General features: G+C 38.0%; 1 pseudogene; it reads left to right on the top strand.

Moving 5' to 3' along the window:
• Positions 1-7,360: 7,360 nt before the first annotated feature.
• Positions 7,361-9,040, top strand: LOC126609827 (phospholipase A1-IIdelta-like; annotated as a pseudogene).
• Positions 9,041-9,866: the final 826 nt, after the last annotated feature.

Genomic DNA, 9,866 nt, shown 5'->3' with positions numbered 1-9,866 from the left:
GGTTAAAAGCATATAAATCCTTGAAGCCAAGTCCGCCTTCACTTTTTGTTTTGCACATCTTTTGCCACTTAACCCAATGATTTCTATGTTTACCTGGTTCTCTCCCCCACCAAAATTGCACTACCATTTGGTTGAACTCATCACAAAATGACATAGGCAATAAAAACGTCTGCATCGTATACAAAGGAATTGCCTAGGCGACAGTCTTGATCAAAATTTCTTTTTACCGACACTACTCAATAGAGAACCATGCCAACCATTCAATTTCTTCTATAAATGGTCCTTTATGTATGCAAACATAGCTTTCTTAGACCTTCCAACGAACATCGGCAAACCGAGATAACGTTCATGATACTCCACTCTTTCCATACCGACACAGTCGACAATGACTTATGCATCCGTGTTCGTTAAATTTCTACTAAAAGCCACACTACTTTTTGACATATTGATTGCTTGCCCAAATGCCATTTCATAAGTTTTCAACAATTCCTTCACTTGTAAGCATTCCTGGATAAAACTCCTGGTAAAGATAAACCTATCATCCGTAAAAAGAAGATGATGAATACTTGACGCCCCATAAAATACCTGGTCTCCTTGAATTCGGCCCTAAGCTTCCCACGAATCAAACAACGCAGAAAGGCCCTCTGCACATAGAACAAAGATATAATGTTGGATGTAATATTGGATGTGATATAAAGTTAATATGTGAAGTAACATGTGACTATATCAATTGACTAAAAAAGATATAATGTTGGATGTGATATAATAATTTTTATTTATCACAAATAGTTCCAGAAATTGACTCATTCCATCAAGATGGTCCCTAAAATTGAAAATTGATCAATGTAGTCCCTGGAAATTGGTGTCACAAATCAATGTGGTCCTTCTATTACAATTATGTCAAAAATTATGTTATGTGCTGACGTGGTAGATATCTGAGTCCTACAAATCTAATTAAATAATATTATTAAAATATTTAGATAAAAAATTTCATTTTTAGAAAGAAAAATAAAGATGATAATGATCTTCCCCTCCCTACCCAACCACCCTAGGCGTCATCACAATCCCAACCCTACCCAACGACCTAGACGCCCATCCGTTTGAAATCAGAATAAGTACGGTCAATGATGGCTGATCGAACGCGAGAAAACGATAGAGGAAAGCCCACCGTCTTCTTCTTCTTGTGAATATGGGAGTAGGTCTGGGTGAAGGAGTCAATGACTCGGGTTGCCGACAAGGCCATTATTGGTGAGTGACAAAGCACCAAAGCTTAAGAAAATTGGACGTCCCCGAAGCGATTTGGGTTGCAGACTAATTACGTTGCGGGAAAAGTGAAGATGAGGGTGGGGCCTGGGATGTTGCATTTTGTGGCATTGTATGAGAGCAACTCCACTGTTTCAAAGGCCTCCCAGGCTATTCACTATTTAATCCACCCAGTGAACAGTACTGCCCTTAATGAACAGTAATTACCCTTAATAAACAGTAACTGCTTTTTGCATCTCCACCTCTACACTAAATAGCCCTAGCAATAGGCAATAAAATATTAGTATTTTTTTATTTATAATTAGTATTATATTTTTAATTTATCTCCGAATCCTCCTCCTTCATTCTTCTTTGCAGATTTCCTTGTTCCTTCTTCTCTGCGGATTTGGTTTTGCTTCTTCTTCAATTATGAATCTTCTTCTTCACTTCCTTCTTCCTTCTTTGTTTGTTTAGCGGAAAACTTCTTCTTCAATTATGCATATTCTGCATCTTCTCCGACAACCATCTCCTAGGAAGTCACGACGCCGGCTTCGGGAAAGCACAACGTCGACTCCGGGAAAGCCCACGATGTCGACTTGGCCTTTAAAGAAGACAGATCTGGAGGCTCCGATGGGTTTGGGTCCTAAGAAAATCCTATCCACAGCTTCCAAGGACGACGAAGCTCAAGTAGCTGTAAGGTTGAGGCCCAGAAATGCAAATGAGATGATGTTTGATGTCAGCCTTGCGTCACGTGCCCTTCGGGCTCTTGGGTTGGCAACTCATATCGGGCTTCTCCCTCGGGCCTGCTCGGGCTCACTCGCCAGCATGCGCTGGGCTTCATCATTAGGGCTTTTGGCCCTGTTCCTACACCTGTCCCTAAGGCTGGAGCACACAGTGGAAATGCTTTGAGGGGAAGAATTGGTTGCTTGGAGTGCATGCACGACGGGCTGGGCTAGGGTGAGGCTTGTTACTCGATGGAGGGGTGGAGAGGAAGAAGATGATTTGTTTCATTTTTTTTAAGTTTTTAATTATATAAAATAAAATAAAAATATTTTATATTATTTAAATATTTTAAGGGCCATATTTAATTATTGTGGGACCCGGTTATGTGACACGTCAACACATAGCATAAATTTTAACAAAATTATGACGGAATGATCACATTGATTGATTTTTAATTTCAGGGGCCATCTTGATGGGTTAATTTCAGGGACTGTTTGTAATAAAAACCCTACTTTATATTAGAGAGGAAGACAAAGAGGCTGAGGCAAGATTGAGAGATGGAGGAAGAGCGAAAAGGGAGAGAGAGCAAGAGTGATAGGGAAGGAAGAGGAAGATAGAAGGAAGCATGGGAAGAAGGAGAGGGGGCAAAGTAAAATAATGCGAGGTAAAAGAAGAGAGAGCGAGGGATAGGGAGTGGAAGATGAAAAAGAACGGAGAAAATGAGGAGGGTTCAGACAAAAAAAAAAGGAAGAGAGGAGATTTTTGTAAAAAAAATAAAATAAAATCATGTTTTTTTAATCAATTATTTAAATGTATTTTTTGAACAAACAATATTATCTACACTAAGGGAGAGGGGGCGGGTTAAGCCTCACAATGGGCTAGTAAAAATGTGGTTCAAATTCGCCTTTGGTAAAAATGGAACCTTACATCTCTTACTTACAAGTGAAGAGCAATATCACTAGACCGTAATACTAAATGAAAATTATTTAAATGTTTTAAAAATAAAAATTTTACATCGAATCATTCAAGCAATTCATTTACGGGATGAAGATGTACTAAAGCATTACTATCTACTAAGTAAATAATTGCCTTTGGCCCAATTGACAAGACAATTATTGGGTGTGGAATGGAATTGCTCTCTCTTTTTTGTATTTGTATGTGAGCAAGGATTTGAGATTTGTTCTTGGCTCGTCTATGTATGAGAGTGATCTAGGTGTATTTGAGATTTGAGTTGTGATAGCTTAAGAACTTTTGTAATCTTCTTTGACAATAGTGAAATTTCCCTACCGTCTTCGAACTAAAGTAGGTTCTAAGAAAGTCGATTTAGTATAAATCCTTATATTATTTGAATATAATGTGTATTGATCTCATATCCGCCACTTTCACACATGTGGAATCAAGAGCATGTATTTGGACGCTTCCGCACAACACCAACCCCACCCCTCCTACGTATATCATTAGTATTTCCTATTCTTTTTGGGATGTGATATCCACACACTCATTTTTACTTCTCTCACACCCTTTTAATTTTCGGCCGTTGGATCGGATGAATTGAAGAAGATCAAAGAATAGAAATTAATAAGGGGTGTGGAAGAACTAAAAATGGGTGTGTGGTTAGCACACCCCTTCTTTTCGAACGCTTCCGACAACACCAACTCCACCCCTCCTGTGCATATCATTATTATTATTATTATTTTCTTTTCATATGAGGTGGTTTTGCAGGGCAATGCAATGCTGACGTTTGAGGGTTACGTATCTTAAACCCTTATTTTGTTTTCTACATTGATAAAAAATGACTATATCGACGGCCAAAGATATAATTAAATAAAAAGGTTTATATCATTCCTCGTATCTTTATTCTTAAAATACAATACTAACTCTACTTGGTCTCTTGTGGATGCGTGGGTGCAATTTGCCCCTCGTGCAGCAGATAATGTTGCTCATCGAACTTCTAGATTCATCTTGTAGATCTGTGGTTTATGTTGATTGTTTTTCGATTATGATAGAAACGTATGATTGCAACTGAAAGCACGTGAGTTAAGACACGAATGATAGTAGAATTCTTTTCCCTTTTAATGATGCACATGAGTTAAGACACGAATGAAAATTTTATTTGAAGTAGAATTTTTTTTCTTCCTAATTCTCTCCCTTCCCTCTTTTCCCCTCACACTTTCTTTTTTGTTTTTTTTTCTCTATTACAATATAAATAAGATGTTGATGTGATTCAATGATAACCGTTTAAAAGAAAAGGAAAAAAAAGAGAATGAGATTAAGAAATGAGCGAATCTTACCCGTTTCTCCTTTTATTTTTATTTTTTATGTATTCCCTCTGTTCTAACAAACATGTTAGATAGCTTTTTCAATAATTGGAGTGCCATAGGAGTTTTTTTTTTTCCCTCTCTTCTAACAACCATGTCAGATAACTTTTTCAATAATTGGAGTGCCATTGGAGTTTTTTTTTGGAGTTTTACGCAAAGCTCACAGTACTGTTCATTTTAACGAAAAATCATATTTTTATACTAAAAAGTCAAACTTGGTACTATTTATTTTACCCTTTATTTTGTCCTTATCGTTAAATCTCAAAGTTTTCAAACCCTTTTATTAGTTTTTTTTTTCCTCTGACAACCATGTCAGATAACTTTTTCAATAATTGGAGTGCCATTGGAGTCAAGAAAAACGAATCCTGCCACAGCAAGATCATCTTTTTAGCTTTTAGTTTTCAAAAAAGAAAACATAAATATAAATATAAAACTGAAAATATTATCAAAAGAATTTTCAACCTTCAAATTCTTTTTAAATAAAAAAATAGTCAATTAGTATTACAATTTAGTGGTATTCATCTTTACTTGTAAATGATAGTTCTTACGTTCAATTATTGCCAAAGGCGAATTTGAACCACATTGTTGCTATTCTATTGTGAGGCTAAGCTCACCTCTCTATTTTAGTGTAGATAATACCGTTTGTTAAATATAAAAAATAAAAAAGTCATTATTGGGTGAGGAAGGGCAGTTGAAGCAGACCCATCCGGAGGCTGGCTAGATGGTTTGTTTTAGCTCTCTGGTCCTCCAAGATATTAATATTTTAATGAACAGTACAAGACCATATTTGTCTTCATCTCCAACCGAGGGCCAAAGGGCCAAATGGCTCGTTTTAGCCCTGTTACAAAAAATCATCTCCAACCGAGGGCCAAAAGGTTATAGTATGGAATGTAAAGAATTTAAATAAAATAAGGTACAACATTATGGAATGGTGAAAAATATGTAAGAAATAGTGTAGGAAAAAAATTAGAAATTAAAAATAAAAAAAATAAACGTCCAAAAAAAAAAAGGGGCTGTTAAAAAAAATAAAAAAAAGGGCTGGGACCAAAAAGTGACAATTTCCCTTGGGACCAGGATTCTCTCCTAAGCTAAGGATGAGGATCCTCCTGTTCAAGAAGTGTGGACTGTTGGATGAAAATCCAACAACTACAATTATTATAACTTTAAAGGGACCCCCTGTTTGTAGCTATTAGATTTTCATCCAACGGCCCAAACTCCTTGATCAGGAGGATCCTCATCCTTAGCTCAGGAGAGGATCTTGGTCCTTTCCCTTGGCCTGAAAGCCCTAAACTGAGCTGAAAGAACAAAAAAAAAAAAAAAGAAGCAGAAACTGGGCTGGGCAGCAAGTGGAAAAAAAAAAAAAAAAGGGCTAGCCAGCCAGTTGGCCCTCTGACCTGTTCAGATTTTATGGGGCCCACGATCCCTCTGGCCTAACCCTCGGTTGGAGACGGTTTTCGAGTTATTTTTGACCCTCTGGCCCTCGGAACTTTTCAGTTGGAGATGGTCTGAAAGGTTGAAGGAAGGCAGAAATAAATTGGCAGCTAGGCAGATGTGGTTTGATTATGGCAAGACGCATGCTTGTAGTGCTTCATCGGTCGTTTGGTTTGGGTGCGTGTGTGCAGTTAGGGTTCAGGGGGTCGAAGTTGTATGATGTGTTGTATATGACATTTCTTTTTCATTTGTGAGTTAAATAAATAATCTGTTTGTTTCGTTAAGAGTTAGAAGTAAATAACATGGTGGATTAAAATACTCTCAGCGAAGCCTATAGATAGATTTGTTTACATTTTAATTGAGCAGTTGTTTCTTTTAACTGTAAGGCCACCTCAATAACTTTTTTAGTTTTAAATTTATACTTTAAATTTAAGGAAAACTAATGAAAGAGCTTGAAAACTTTGAGTTTTAATGATAAGGACAAAATAAAGGGTAAAGTAAATAGTATCAGGTTTGACTTTTTAATGTAAAAATGTAGTTTTTAGTTAAAGTGAATAGTATCATGGACTTTTCGTTAAAACTCCCATAAATTTATTGGTTAATTTAGTTAAGCTACATTTGTATGTTTTCAAATCTAACCGTTGAATTTAAATAAATTATTGTAACTGAAGAGTTGGCCTAAGTTGTATCTTTTGCCAAGTTGGTTGGTTGCATTGCATGCTTCATTTCTACATACATATCATGATCATGTGTTTTTTTTTCTTTCAAATAATTAACTATATTGTTCTCTGCTAATATATTTCGAGATAGTTCTAAAAGAAAAATTAATTTTGGTCCTCGTGGTTTCAATTTTAGTTGTTGCAAGTCCAGTAGATGCTTGTGTCACCCATTCAATAAATACTTAATACATTTTTAAAAAGTGTACCATCCGCTTGACTTTGTATAAGGAGTGTCATATAATTAGTGTAATGAAATTCTTGTATCTACCATCCACACACATATTTTTACCTTTCACTTACCCTTTGTTAATTTCTGACTTTTGATATTCTTCTATTCATTTGATTCGATGACCTAAAATTGAGAGAGATATGTGAGAGGTAAAAAAAGGTTATGGAAGCACCACCCTTCTTGCATGTATCCAATACGCGTCATCTATGAATGATGTACAAATGACTTGGCGTATCCGATACTTGCAATAATTTCTCGTCGTTGAGCATTTTCCCACTACCAAAAAATGGAAGGCAACTAATATAGAATGAGTCCACCGTCATATAGCGTCCTGATCCAATAATATGTTGTCATATGGAAAAAAACTTATATATTATTGAACAAAGAATATCAAGTGACAGTAAATCCATTTCATATAAATTATTCTCCCAAAAAATAAACATTAAAACACATATCACAGGCCACGTATACTTACCCTTTCCCATCAACACATTGTCTTTTTTTTAATCTTTCATTTTATGCGCACAATTGTCAAATTATAATTAGTTTTATCAACCAATATTTCCCTCGTTTTTGGCAACCCTGACGGAATATACCAGAATTGTTAGTTTGCTAATGTGTTCGATCACATTCAAACAACCAAAACCAGACACTTCTTATCCCCTTCACAATCCTTCATATGGTAGATATCCTGTGGGAAAATTCTATTTAAACCCAATTATTCTGTTTTCAAAACCAACTTAACATTTTTGTCCTGTGAAATCTCTTATATCCTCCCTCCCCATATCCGACGACCATGGCCACCAACAAAACAGCTGATCATGCTGCATGGTCAGAGCTTCTAGGCTCAGAAAACTGGGACGGCCCTCTTGGACCCTCTAAACCTCAATCTCCGAACCCTCATCCTCCGCTGCGGCAACTTCTGCCAGGCCACCTACAACGCCTTCAACAACGACCAAAATTCCAAGTACTGCGGCTCCAGCCGCTACGGAAAGCACTCCTTCTTCGATAAGGTCATGCTCCAAGACGCTGCCAACTACCAAGTCTCTTGCTTCCCCTATGCCAGCGCGCAAGCCAGCGTCCCCGAAGCCTTGCTTCTCCACCCTCTGTCACGCGACTCGTGGGACCGCGAGTGTAACTGGATTGGCTACATCGCCGTCACTTCCGACCAAGTCAGCCAAGCCATTGGACGGCGTGAAATCTACGTCGTATGGCGTGGCACGACCCGAAACTACGAATGGGTTGATGTTAGGAGCTAAGCTCGAGTCCGCGGGGTCCCTACTGCGGCCTGATAGCAGTGACGCAGGCAACGAAAACGAGGAAGTGCCCAAAGTAATGAGGGGTTGGCTTTCTATGTACATTTCCGACAACCGCAAATCGCCATTCACGAAATTAAGCGCCAGAGACCAACTCCGGTCCAATAAAATCAACGAGCTCCGGGAAAAATACAAGAATGAAAACCTTAGCATAACCCTCACCGGCCACAGCCTCGGTGCAAGTCTCTAGCAACTTTGAGCGTTCGATCTGGTGGGAAATGGGGTTTCTGATATCCCAGTTGCTGCTTTCATATTCCAGAGTCCACAAGTCGGAAACAAAGCATTCAAATCAAGGATCGAGAGGTACCCAAATTTGAAGATTCTGCACACAACGAACACCATCGATCTCGTACCTCTTTACCCAAGTGGGCTACTGGGGTACGTGGACGTTGGGACGCAGCTGGTGATAGATTCGAGGAAGTCGCCGTTCTTGAAGGAATCGAAGAATGTGTGGCACTGGCATAACTTGGAGGGGGTGCTGCATGTGGTGGCGGGCTGGAATGGGGAGGAGCGGGAGAGAGTTTGCGCAGAAGGTGAAGAGGAGCGTGGCGTGGGTGAACAAGTCAAGTGATTTTCTCAGGGACCAGTGTCATGTGCCGGAGAGTTGGTGGGTGGAGAATAACAAGGGATGGTGCTTGATGAGAACAGCGGAGAGTGGGTGTTGGCTCCGCCGTCAGATGAGGACTTACCAATGAGTTACTGGTTTATTTTCTTATTGCTTTTTACATTACGAATAAAAATTAAATAAAGGGACAAAAAAATTACGTATAATAATAAAAATAAAAATAATACGAATAAAAAACAATAATAATTACATAGTGTAGAGTTCTTTCTCATTTATTCTAAGAAAATAATTACGTATAAAAAATAAAAGTAGAAAAGAAACGAGAAAAATAAGTTTATGTTGCAATCCTAATTTAGTTAAAAATGTGATTATATAAATCTTATTGGATTCCGTAGTATTTTTTGGACAGTGTCATATTTCATTTGTAATACTTAGTTACCTATTACTGTAAATAAATACACAATGAGGTGAGATTAGATAGACCTCATAATTCACCATTTTTTTTTCTTCTCTTTGCCGCTGCACCCTCTCTTTTCCTCTCTATAATTCTTTGTTAAATAGGCCTCCAACAGTTTAAGTATATCCGAATGTGAAAAGCCGGATATTGAACTGATTCTTGTCGGAACAACTCTCCTTACTCCCGACGACATCCTTAACTGGCTACTGGGCAAGTCTAGTTACTTCTGATTGTGTAACGATTGACAGTGGCCAATAGGTGAATCTCAAATATGTTTTTCTTAGCGTTCAATTTACTTGCTCCGAGCTGCTGAATGCTTTAACTGTGCTGAAACTTTCAGCCCTACTTCGTGTACATGTTTGATGAATCGAGGATCAAACAGTTTGATGATACGTAAGGAACCGAAAGGCGAAGTACTAACATTTAAACAACATGACAGATGCCTTTTTATTTGTTCAGGCTCAGTTTGGTAAAGGTTCAAGAGAAATTAGCTGTGAGATGGAATTTGGCATGGAGATTTTGGTGCTTGAGATCAAATTGATTTGATGGGAAAAGAGGTGGAGGGGTGGAGGATGACTTACGTTGGTTGGGGTTGGGGCAAGGGGAGTGGAGAGTAGGGGTAAAACTAAGAGTGGAGACTAGAGGTAAAACTTAGGTTGCGTCAACCTGAATGCGTTCATGCCTAATCAGATTTCAAACTTGACCGAGTGAGTTATAATGAAATAAAAAGGCCACCCATGTCAATCCAAACTCAACCCGATTTTTATCTCGAATTCTTTCAAGCACATATTATTATTACTCATCCTACTTCATATTATATAAGGACAATACAAGTTTAAGGATGAATGTAATTGAAGTTTGTTGTT

This window comes from Malus sylvestris, chromosome 17 (genome assembly GCF_916048215.2).
Source record: "Malus sylvestris chromosome 17, drMalSylv7.2, whole genome shotgun sequence".
NCBI classification, from domain to species: Eukaryota; Viridiplantae; Streptophyta; class Magnoliopsida; order Rosales; family Rosaceae; genus Malus; species Malus sylvestris.
The sequence above is the reverse complement of the archived record's forward strand: the minus strand, read 5'-3'. Positions and strand labels throughout refer to the sequence as shown.